Raw genomic sequence first — 12,824 nt, forward strand, 5'->3', positions numbered from 1 at the left:
GGTCTAGGCTATTATCTTAAAATAGTTGGAGAGGGTCTGATCTGTTTCATAACACAATGGCCATTGACATCGAGATTCACTATCGCAATCCAAGAATAAGTCTGAAAGACTTTGGAGGGCCAGGTCAGCTTCAAACTCTTTCCCTGCTTCATCACCGGGCCATGAAGTTGTTACCTGGAAGTTGGAATAATGGTCAGAGTTTAATGCCCTCCCTCAGTAGTTCTAGGTCTTTCCAAGGGTGCGAAGCTGCCAATAGTCCCATTCACATTGTCTGCACTGGACAGGGTTAACCTCTGATTGACCAACCGCTCTTGGTGGAGGAATGGGGGATGGGATTCCCACTGGATGTCTTTGCTCCCAAGGAAGGCCCATCCTTGGCCACTTAAGTCCCCAAGAGGCAACCAGCTGATCTTCCCTTAAAGAGACAATGTAGTACTCCTGGTAGGCAAGATTCCCATTGCCTTGATTCAATGCTACCTGGCGGTGGTGATTTCACAAGATCTTAAAAGACATTTGGATAAATACATGAATAGGAAAGGTTTGAAAGGATATGGGTCAAATGCAGGAAAGTTGGATTAGTTTGGTTTGGGAACATGGTCCGTATGGACCAGTTGGACCAAAGTTTCCATGCTTCATGATTCTATGGCCTATCTGGTGACTTGGATCAATTTTTACTACTTAATTAAAGAGTTAAGGGGCTAATAATACCATTTAATGATACCTCAATCAGTTTATATAATTGATTGCTTCTGAAGGGCTGTTAGATGTCAGCCATGGTTCAATGGTTCCCATTTCACCTTCTTCATTTGATCATGGGTTCAAGTCTCACTCCAGTCACCTGAGCATAAAATGTAGATGAACACTTCCCATCATGCAACCCAGCAGAATGGTGAGCTGGAAAACAAAAAATATTTCATCATCATATCAACTCAGAAATTACAAAAGACAACACATAGCATTGGTATAATAGTTGCTTCAGTTTAAAATAAATTGTCTAAAATAATGGAAGCAGGAATAGGCATTGGGAAACATTTCCTTTTTATAAGACCATAAAACAAAGGAGCAGAAATTAGGCCATTCTGCCTATCGAGTCTGCTTCGCCATTCAATCATGGCTGATAGGTTTCTCAACCTCATTCTTCCACTTTCTACCTGTAACTCTTGACCCCCTTGATACTCAAGAGCCTATCTATCTCAGTCTTAAATATACTCAATGACCTGGCCTTCACAGAAGGCTGTGGCAGTGAATTCCACAGATTCACCACTCTCTGGCTGAAGAAGTTTCTCCTTATCTCCATTCTAAAGGGTCTTCCCTTTACTCTAAGGCTATGCCCTCAGGTCCTAGTCTCTCCTACTAAGGGAAACATCTTCCAACATCAACTCTGTCCAGGCCATTTAATATTCTTTATGTTTTAATCAGATCCCTCCCTCATACTTCTAAACTCCATTGAGCATAAACCCAAAACCCTCAAATGTTCCTCATATGTTAAGCTTTTCATTCCTGGGACCATTCTCGTGAACCTCCTCTGAATACACTCCAGGGCCAGTACATCCTTCCTGAGATACGGGGCACAAAACCGCAAACAATACTCCAAATACTGACCATAACCTTATAAAGCCTCAGAAGTACATCCCTGCTTTTATATTTAAGTCCTCTCAAAATAAATGTCATCATTGCATTTTCTTTCTGAGCTACTGAGTCAACCTGCGAGTTTACCTTGAGAGAACCCTGGACTAGAACTCCCAAGTCTCTTTGCACTTCAGACTTTTGAATCTTCTCCCCATTTAGAAAATAGTCTATGCCTCTATTCTTCTTACAGTCATGCATGATCTCACGCTTTTTCACATTTTACTCCATCTGCCACTTCTTTGCCCACTCTCCTAACCTGTCCAAATCCTCTGCAGCCTCCCCGTCTCCTCAATGACACCTGACTATCTATTTATCATTGTATCATCTGCAAACTTAGCCAGAATGCCCTCATCTTTCATCTAGATCATTACTGTATAAAGTGAAAATTTGTAGTCCCAACACTGAGTCTTGCGGAACACCATTTATCACTGATTGCCATCCTGAGAAGGACTCATTTATCCCAAATCTCTGCCTTTTGCCAGACAGCCAAACTTCTATCCATACTAGCATCTTATCTCTGACACTATGGGCCCTTATCTAACTCAGTAGCCTCCTGTGCGGTACCTTGTCATAGGCCTTCTTGAAGTCCAGGTAGATAACATCCTTTGGCTTTCTTTGGTCTAATATGTTCATTACTTCCTCAAAGAATTCTAGAAGATTTGTCAGGCATAACCTCTCCTTGATGTGTCCATGCTGACTTTGCCCTATTTTACCATACAGTTCCAAGTATTCAGAAATCTCACCCTTCACAATGGATTCCAGGAACTTACCCATGACTGAGGTTTGGCTAATCTGTCTGTAATTTTCCATCTTTTGCCTGACTCACTTTTTAAATAGGGGTGTCACGTTAGTGATTTTCCAGTCATCTGGGACTATCCCTGATTCCAGTGATTCCTGAAGGATCACCACTACCGCCTTTGCTACCTCTTCAGCTATCACCCTTAGAACTCTGGGGTGTAGTCCACCTGATCCAGATGATTTATCCACCTTCAGATTTTCTAACACCATCTCCTTGGTGTTGGCCACCATACTCACTTTGCGTCCCCTCCACAACTCTCTTGAATTTTTGGGATATTAGGGATATTATTTATGTCTTCCACTGTGAAGATTGAGGCAAAGAAATTATTCAGTTCCTCAGACATTTCTTTGTTCCCCACTACTATCTCTCCAGCGTCATTTATCAGTGGCCTAATGTCCACTTTTGTCTCTCTTTTGCCCTATATATATCTAAAGGAACTCTTACATTCTTCCTTTGCATATTACTGACTAGCTTACCCTCATATTTAATCTTTTCCCTCCTTATTTCTTTTTGTGTTGCCCTCTCTTAGTCTTTGGTAAGCTTCCCAATCTTCTGGTTTCCCACTGCCCTTCACCACATTGTATGCTTTCTTTTTTATGCTATCCCTGACTTCCCTAGTCAGCCATAGTTGCCTTATTCGTCCATGCTACTTTTTCCTTGGGATGAATCCCTGCTATGTCTTCTGAATTACTCCCAGAAACTCCTGCCATTACTGTTCCACTGTCTTTCCTACTGGGCTCCTTTCCCAGTCAATTCTACCCAGCTCCTCCCTCATGCCTCTGTAGTTGCCTTTATTCAGCGGTAATACCATTACCCCTGATTCTGTCTTCTCCCTCTCAAACTGCAGAGTAAATTCAATCATATTATGATCACTGCCTCCTAAGGGATCCTTCACCCTAAGCTCCCTTAATAAGTCTGCCTCACTGCAAAATATTGCCTGTTCCCTAATGAGCTCCATCACAAGCTGCTCCAAAAAGCTATCTCATAGACATTCCACAAATTCCTTTTCTTGCATTCCACTGCCAACCTGATTTTACCTGATTTTCTGTAAGTACCTCAAATAGTAAATCTGAAGCTATATTTTCTTCATAAAGGAAAACTAAGTACTTTGAATGTTAATCCTTTGCTTCTTTCTCAAAATCCACATTGATCCCCCTCCCAATCCACCAACAACGTGCAAGTCCTGGGCCTCCTCCACCACCAAACTCTAGCCACCCGACGCCTGGAGGAAGCACGCCTCATCTTCCACCTTGGGACCCTCCAACCACATGGGATCAATGTGGATTTCACCAGTTTCCTCATTTCTCCTTCCCCCACCTTAGCCCAAATCCAATCTTCCACTCGACACCACCCTCTTGAGCTGTCCTACCTGTCCATTTCCTTTCCCTCCTATCTGCTCCACCCTCATCTCTGACCTACCACCTTCACCCCCACCATCATCCACCTATCGCATTCCCAGCTACCTTCCCGCCCCAGCCCCACACCCCTCCCATTTATCTCTCAGCCACCTTGGAGGACCCTTACATTCCTGATGAAGAGCTTATGCTTGAAACATCGGCTTTCCTGCTCCTTGGATACTGCCTGACCAGCTGTGCTTTTCCAGTGCCATACTCTTTGACTCTGATCTCCAGCATCTGCAGTCCTCACTTTCTCCTTTGCTTCCTTCTGCCATACACTACAATAGGTTTCCTGTAGCAATAATAGGAATAAGTTAGAGAGGAAAACATAATGATTTCAGTATCAAGTGGCTGTCATTAGTTGCATACAAGTCGATATCACTTAATCATAGCACTGAATAAGTGCTGTTCTACTAACGCTGCTGATTTCCCAGTGAAACACAAAAATGCCTTCTGCTTATTCAGGTGAACATAAAAGATATCACAATGCTATTTGGAAACAACATAAGAACATAATACGTAGGAGTTAGAATAGGTCCCTTTGAGGGACCTATTATGGGTTGTGGGTTGTCTTCTCCCACAATATAATCGTTTGGCCTGGTGCTGTGAGGCATTGAGCCACCGTGCACTTCAAACATGACTACTGTCTGTGAGATGGTTTGAGAAATTTTAGGATGGTGATTAAAATCTTTCGCTGTCTCTCAACTAGCCAAACAAAATAGCTTGACAAAAGCTTAAATGCCCTTCTTTTGAAGAGCAGAGGAGCCAAGTGTTAAGCAGGAATCTTCAATCCTGAGCTTTACTCCAATAATTTCCTACATGTTTTCAATTATCCTTGTTTCATTTCTACTATTTCCACATGATGTGAGTGTCCCAAACATTTGAAACCCATCCTTAATTGCCCTTTGACCTATTAGCCATATGATGGGGTCCCAAGGTTGTACGATACATTGATGTAGAGTTTGGGCTTGGTGTTGGGTTTCAAGTTTTGTACACCAGCCGAGGATCAAGATTGACGCTAGCTCATTGGTAATGTCATAATAAGTGCCCTGGTGAGCCATTTGCCATGGAATTTTAAGGCCTGAGTTTGACAGACAGTTGAGATGAGCAAGTTTTGAGAAGATTTATAGCTCAGTTTGAGGTTCTGGATGGAGGTTTGCTTACTGAGCTGGAAGGTTTGTTTTCAAACGTTTTGTCACCATACTAGGTAACATCATCAGTGAGCCTCCAGCTGAAACGCTGATGGCATGGTGTACAGTTGAAATGCACAAGTCATTGCTTTGATGCTGCTTCAAACCAACACCACTTCTGGCAAACCTCCAGTCCATTGAAAACTCAGTGCAGTCGCTCCCACTTCTACATCCCATTTCCTGATGAAGGGCTTATGCCCAAAATGTGGACTGTCCCATTCCTCGGAAGCTGCCTGATCTGCTGTGCTTTTCCAGCGCCATACTTTTTGACTCTGACTCTTCAACATCTGCAGTCCTCACTTTCTCCTATCTCCCACTTCTAGGCCAGAAGGTCTGTACTCACGCCCCACCTACCATTGAAGTTTGACTGGACAGGTTGACTAAGAATAATTAGTTATCTTTTGAAGAGGCTTGCACTTTCATTGCATCTCTCACTTTGAGCTGTTCACACCACTAGAGGGCAAACACAGCCAGAAAACTACATTTTGTCTGTTTCTTCTGTGAATTCTCAGGAGCGAGATAAGCCATTAGCAAACCTTTGGGATTATCCTGGCTTCGCACACAACACCCAGCACTTTCGTTGTGTTTTTAAAAGCAGTTAAATGTCCCAAAAAATTAATTTGACACAAAACCAGCTGTGGAGATAAGCAAACATTTGGTCAAAGAAGCAGGTTTTAAGAAATACACACCTTGAGGAGGGAGATCTGAGCAGAATGAAAATTATGGAGGCAATTGCAAAACGAAGGGATTCGACAGGTTAAAGCATGGCTAACAATGCTGGAATAAATAAACTTGGGAATAGCAGGAGTCAAGAATTGGAGGGCTACACATAACTCAAAGTGTTTTATTCCTGATTTGGAGATGCCGGTGTTGGACTGGAGTGTTACTCCTGGAGGAGGTTATTGGGAGAGAGGGGGACGTAGTCATGGAAAGATAGGCTCATACAAGGTTAAAGGGTGAATGGGATTGGGTGTGAGTCATGGGCAGTAAGTTTTAGATGAGCTTAGGTTTCCAGAGGGTGGAAAATATGTGGAAAGCAGGAGAGTAGAGGCAAAAGTCAAGAGTGTGGTGCTGGAAAAACACAGAAGGTGAGGCAGCATCCAAGGAGCAAGAGCTTTTCATCAGATGTAAGAGTGACATGGGGCAGGTTCCTTCCCTTATGAACATTAGTGAACCGGATGGGGGATTCCTCCCTACAATAGATTCATGATTATCATTAGACTCCCAATTCCAGATTTTTTATTGAATTCAAATTCTACATCTGCTGTGGTGGGATTTGAACCCAGGTCCTCAAACATTACCTGGGTTCCTAGATTAACAGTGTCGAAAGTGCGGTGCTGGAAAAGCACAACAGGTCAGGCAGCAGCCGAGGAGGAGGAGAATTGACGTTTCGGGCATAAACTCTGATGAAGGGCTCATGCCGGAAATATTGATTCTCCTGCTCCTCAGATGCTGCCTGAGCTGCTGAGCTTCTCCAGCACCACACTCTCGATTCTGATCTCCAGCATCTGCAGTCCTCACTTTCTCCGTGTATAGGCAAAAGGCAGGGATGGACATATCAGCAGAGAAGGCGAGCTGAGGCAAGAATGAAAGATTAATCTCCACAATTCTGCTGTGGCCAAGTCAACTAAGAAGGAAGTTCACCGTGGCTCAGTGGTCAACACTGCTGCCTCGCAGCACCAGAGACCTGGGTTCAACTCTAGCATCGGGTGACTGTGTGGAGTTTGCACATTTTCCCTGTGTCTGCGTGGGTTTGCTCTGGTTTCCTACCACAATCCAAAGATGTGCAGGTTAAGTGAATTGGCCATACTAAATTGCCCACAGTGTTCAAGAGTGAGTAGGTTAGGTGCATTAGTCAGGGGTAAATATAGAGCAGTGGGTTTGGGTGGGATACTCTTCAGAGGGCCAGTGTGGACCTGTTGGTCTGAAGGAATTGTTTCTACACTGTAGGGATTCTAATTCATAGGGGCATTAAAGTTTTTTTCTGTTTATTATACAAATAATAGAGAAAGAAAATGAACACTGCTTTGCAAGGCCATCAAAAATTTTTCAACCAGATAATGGAAAGTGCATTAATTTTCCAACTGGTTTAGCAAAACAATGTGCCTTAAAGGATCAACATGCCTGTCCACCTACAGTGAGATTGCCAGAGGGAGAGACAATGAGAGATGGGACTCCACATGATGATACGTCCAGGAACATGCAAATTTTTCAGCCTATTTTTAATAATACCTACAAAAACAGAAGTTGCTGGAAAAGCTCAGCAGGTCTGGCAGCATCTGTGGAGAGAAATCAGCATTAACGTTTCGCGTTGAGTAACCTTTCTTCAGAACAATACCTATTTGGTTTCATCATTAATAATGGCAGATTCACTCCAGATTCAGCCATCTGAGAGTGTCATTCCCTCAGAAGTAATGATTTCTTGCTGCAGTTGCAGTACTCCTACTGAAGTAGTAATGGGGAGCAAGGATATGGAGGAGAATACTGAATAAGTACTCTGCATCAACTTTCACTGTGGAAGACACCAGCAGAATACCAGAACTTCACGAGAGTCAGGGGTCAGAGGTCAGTGTCGTTACCATCACTAAGGAGGAGGTGCTTGGAAAGCTGAAAGATCTAAAGGTGGATGCATCACACTCCAGGGTTCTGAAGGAGATAGCTGAGAAGATTGCAGAGGCATTGGTGGTGATCTTTCAGGAATCACTGGAGTCAGGGAGGGTCCCAGAGAACCAGAAAACGGTTGATGTAACACCCCTGATTAGGAATGGAGGGAGGCAGAAGATAGGAAACTAGGTCCGTTAGTCTCACCTCAGTCATTGGTAAGATTTTAAATTCCATTATTAAGGCTGAGATCGTACAGTACTTGGAAGTGCAAGGTAAAATAGGGCTGAGTCAGCATGGCTTCATCAAGGGGAAATCATACCTGGCAAATCTGTTATAATTCTTTGAGGAGGCCTTTGACAAGGTGCTGCACAGGAGGCTGCAAAATAAGATAACAGCCTATAGTGTTAGGGGAAAGAGAGGATTGCAAATGCTGGAGATCAGAGTCTGATGCTGGAAAAACACAGCAGGTCAGGCAGCATCCAGGGAGCAGGAAAATCGATGTTTCGGGCATAAGCCCTTCATCAGGAATATAGTCTTAGGGGCAAGACACTAGAGTATTGGCTGGCAGAAGGCAGACATTAAGAATGAAGGGGCCTTTTTCAAAATGGCAGCTGGCAGAGTTTTGCAGGGGTCCATGTTGGGACCACAACTATTGCAGTTATATATTAACAATCTAGACAAAGGAACTGAGGGCATTGTTGCTAAGTTCGCAGATGGCACAAAATGGGAGGGACAAGTAGTGTTGAGAAAGCAGGGAAGCTGCAGAAGGATTTGGAAAGATTAGGAGAGTGGGCAAAGAAGTGGCAGATGAAACACCATTTGGGAAAGTGTAAGGTTATACATTTTTGGCAAGAAGAATAGAGGAGATGAGTATTTTCTAAATGGGGAAAGGTATCAGAAATCTGAAGCACAAATAGACTCTCAGAATCCTGAACCAAGACTCTCAAGATTAGCGTGTAGGTTCAGTTGGCAGTTAGGAAGGCAAATGCAATATTAACATTCATTTCTGAAGGGCTGGAATACATGAGCAGAGATGTAGTACTCCGGCTGCATAAGACTCTGGATAAGACTACATTTGAAATATTGTGAACAGTTTTGGGCCTCATAAAAAAAGGATGTGCTGGCATTGGAGGGGGTCTGGAAGAGGTTTACAAAAATGTTCCCAGAAATAAAGCACTTGTCTTATGAGGAGCAGTTGGAGACTCTGGGTCTGTACTCGATGGGGTTTAGAAGGATGAGGGGGCATCTGAATGAAACTTTACAGAATACTGAGAGGCTTGGATAGAATGGACATGGAGAAGATGTTTCTCCTGATAGGAGAGACTAGGACCTGAGGGCACAGCCTCAGAGTGAAGGGACGAACCTTTCGAACTGAGATGAGGAGGAAATTCTTCAACCAGAAAGTGGTTATTCAGTGGAACCCATTGCTCAAAAAAGCTATTGAGGCCAAGTCATTGACTGTATTTAAGACAGAGATGGATAGGGTTCTTGATTGGTAAGGATTACAGTGAGAAGGTAAGAGAATGGGTTTGAGAAACTTATCAGCCACGTTCAAATGGCAGAGCAGACTCAATGAGCTGAATGGCTTAATTCTGCTCCTATATACTGTAGTCTAATGCAATTATACAGGGCCTTGGTAAGACCACATCTGGAATATTGTATACAGTTTTGGTCTCCTTAAGAAGGCATGTACTTCCTGGAGAGGGAGGGCAGTAAAGGTTTAGAAGATGGAATCCTGAAAAGACAGAATTATCATACAAGGAAAGATTGAGTTAACCGTGACCTGTATTCAGCAGAGTTTAGAAGGAAGGAAGTGGATCTTATTGAAACATATAAAATTCTAACAGGTCTGGACAGACTAGTATGATGATACTATGACTTTAAGGGTGTACTTTGTCCTGGCTTTCTTTATGAAGAAAGGTTGAGACAGAGATGTGAAGCATTCTACTCAATGCCAAGAAAGTAAACAGCTTGTGAGGACTTAAGGAATTTTTTTAAGGTTGTAACAATAGAAGCAGCCTGAATGGGTAGGATCAGAATTTTTAGTTTTAGCTTTCAGTTGTGGTTGCCAGAATCTTGAAGCTGGATGTGGAAGCTCCTATTCCTCTCCCTGTTACAGCTAAAAGCTGGGGCTCTCTTCCTGCAGCTAGAATTGCATGCGAGGCAATCTATTTTACTGAATTTGCCTTTGGCAAGGGTGTGTTTGTGGAATGTTACTATATTGGAGCAGTTAATGAGTAGTTTATTACTTTGTTAAGTATTTTGATAGAGTTACAGTTAAGACAATTATTTTTTCATTTTATTTTATGTGTATTTGAGCTATAGTGTATGAATAAAGCATGTTTTGCTTCAAGCCTGGTAGTCTGATTCATTGAATTGCAACTGAAATGCAATGCTTGGCACTTGTTTTTAAAATAAGACAAAGTTAGGGTTTAAGCTACCTCCTTGACATGATTTGAGGAGGTTTGGTCTGGCCCATAACTTTAGAAGCAGGGGAGGAGGATGTTTTCCCTTATTGGAGAGTCTAGAACCAGGGGTCATGGTCTCAGGATATTTAGGCCATTTAGGATTGAAATGAGAATTCATTCAAGGGATAGTGAACCTATGGTATTCTCATGCAGAGAAAGCCCTGGAGGCCATGTCACTGAATATATTCAAGAAAGGAATACACAAGTTTTTACATTTTGAAGAGGAGAAAGAAGGAATATGGCATTGAGATGGAGGATCAAGCAAGATCATATTGAATGGCAGAGTAGGCTTGAAGGGCCAAATGGCTTACTATATTTCTATATTACTAAGTTCACCAGTTGGTTAAACATCTGTCTCTGTCATTTGAAGTCAGCAGTTATACTTTAAAGTAGAATATCTGCACTAAGATGCCATGGAGCTTTGTGTGAGAATATCCATTTAAATAGGTGGTAACAACACACAAGAAGCTCAACTCCATCCAGGACAAAGTGGCCCACTTGATTGGCATGTCATCCACAAGTATCTACTCCCTCCACCATCGACATTCGGGAGCAGCAATATGCACTTTCTACATGATGCACTGCAGAAATTCAACTGCAGAGATCCTGAGACAGCATCTTCCAAATCCATGACAACTTCATCTAGAAGGACAAGGGCAGCAGATATATGGGAACGCCACCACCTATAAGTTCCCCTCTAGGCCACTCACCATCCTGATTCGGAAAAATGTCGCCATTCCTTCACCATCGCTGGGTCGAAATTCTGGAATCCCCTCCCTAAAGGCATTGTGGATCAACCCACAGCAGGTGGACTGCAGCAGTTCAAGAAGGTAGCTCACTACCACCTTCAAGGGTAACTGGGAAGAGTAGTAAATGCTGCCCAGTCAGTGACACCCACATTCCACAATAAAAAAAGGCTCAAAATACATTCACAAGTCTTGCTGAATCCATGTGCTCTATCATACTGCCTAACTATGCTCATTTGAAGAGCAGATACAAGCCAAATGATCTCTGTCTGAGCCAGAAGTCTGTGATTCTGAGTGAAAGGGGGGATTATTGAGAATGATAGCATTTTCAGTATGGACAATCTGTAACTGGTGGAAGACCACAGAGCTCACTGCTGTAGTTATCTACAATATACATTCACTGACTTAGATGATGGAAGTGAATTGAAGTTAGGTTTGATGGAAATCAAATTTGCAAATGAGACAAAAATAGATGGGAAGGCAAATAGTGAGAATAACACAATGTGTCTACAGAAGGATATAGACAAGTTAAAAACTTGGCAGATGGAACATAATGTGGGAACATATGTGGGAAAATGTGAGGTTATGTACTTTGGCAGGAAGAATGGAAGAGTGGAGTATAAAAATGATGAGGTCTTGCTCCAACTATGCAAAATACTAGTTGAATCACAGCGAGAATACTGTGAACAGTTTTGAACCCCCACCGTAAGGAAAGCTACTGGCATTGGAGACAGTCCAGTGAAAGCTCACTCGGTCAGTTGCAGATTGGAGAAGGGATTTCCACATGAGGAGAGGTTGAGAAGGGCCTGAGATCATTGGAATTTAGAAGAATGCGACATGAGCTTATGGAAAGATATAAGGTTCTTGGGGACCTTTATAGGGTCAATGTTAAAGCATAATTCTTCTTTCTTTCTACCCCCCCCCCACCCCCATTATTAATGTTGCCTGTTTGTGAGATCAGATACAAAACTCACATGCGTTTCTTTCTAGTGGATGTTGCAATTGTGACAAACTAAGTATAACTGAATTTTCTATCCTTACTATTTCTTTATGTTCGTACAGGTTTTGAAAGCCTAAAAATTGCATCCCTTTGGAGACCTTATGATATACTTGGCAAGTGAAGAGTGTACTGAGTACATTATATCCCTCTGCTAAGTTGTGTTAACTTTTCTTAGCCATCCTTATTGGGTCTAAGCGTTCTCAGATATCAATTCTACGCAACTTGGAAGCCATTCTTATTATGGCGACCTTTATTAAATTATGAAGTAATATTATGTACAAAAAATGAGGGGCTGTCATTGCACAGTGGTAGTATCTCTAAGTCTGGATCAGGAGGCCTGCTTTCAGTCCCACTTGCCCCAGATCATGTCACAATGTGTCTGAACAGGTTGATTAAAAATATCTATATGCAATATCCTGATTAATTGAACTTATCTTTGATTTCAAATGAGGGAGGTTATGGCCTAGTGGTATTATCACTCACGTATTAATCCAGGGACCCAGGTAATGTTCATGGACCTGGATTCAAATCCCACCCCAGAACATTCTGGAATTAAGAGTCTAATGATAATCATGAATCTATTGTTGATTATAAAGGGGAAACCCCCATCTGGTTCACTAATGTCCTTTAGGGAAGGAAACTGCCCATGTTATGCCTACATGTGACTCCAGACACGCAACAATGTGGTTGACTTTTAATTGCCCTTTGGACAATAAGGGAAGGGCAATAAATGATGGCCTGGCTAAAGGTGCCCTCATTCTGTGAATCAATATTTTTAAAATGCACACCATACCAGAGCTGAAGTGGACTATGAAGGTAAAGGTGGAAGTGTCTGCACCTCTGAGCCAGAAGGCCTGTGTTCAACTCCCACCTCATCTAAAAGTGTGCAATAACATCTCTGAATGTTAATCTCAAAGAGATTAGAAATATAGTCACAACAAGGACTCTTGTGGTACAGTGGTCATGTCTCTACCTCTGATATAGGAGGCCT

The sequence above is a fragment of the Chiloscyllium plagiosum genome, unplaced genomic scaffold (genome assembly GCF_037043375.1).
Source record: "Chiloscyllium plagiosum isolate Xiang-an unplaced genomic scaffold, Cpla_swu_hap1 HiC_scaffold_6, whole genome shotgun sequence".
NCBI classification, from domain to species: Eukaryota; Metazoa; Chordata; class Chondrichthyes; order Orectolobiformes; family Hemiscylliidae; genus Chiloscyllium; species Chiloscyllium plagiosum.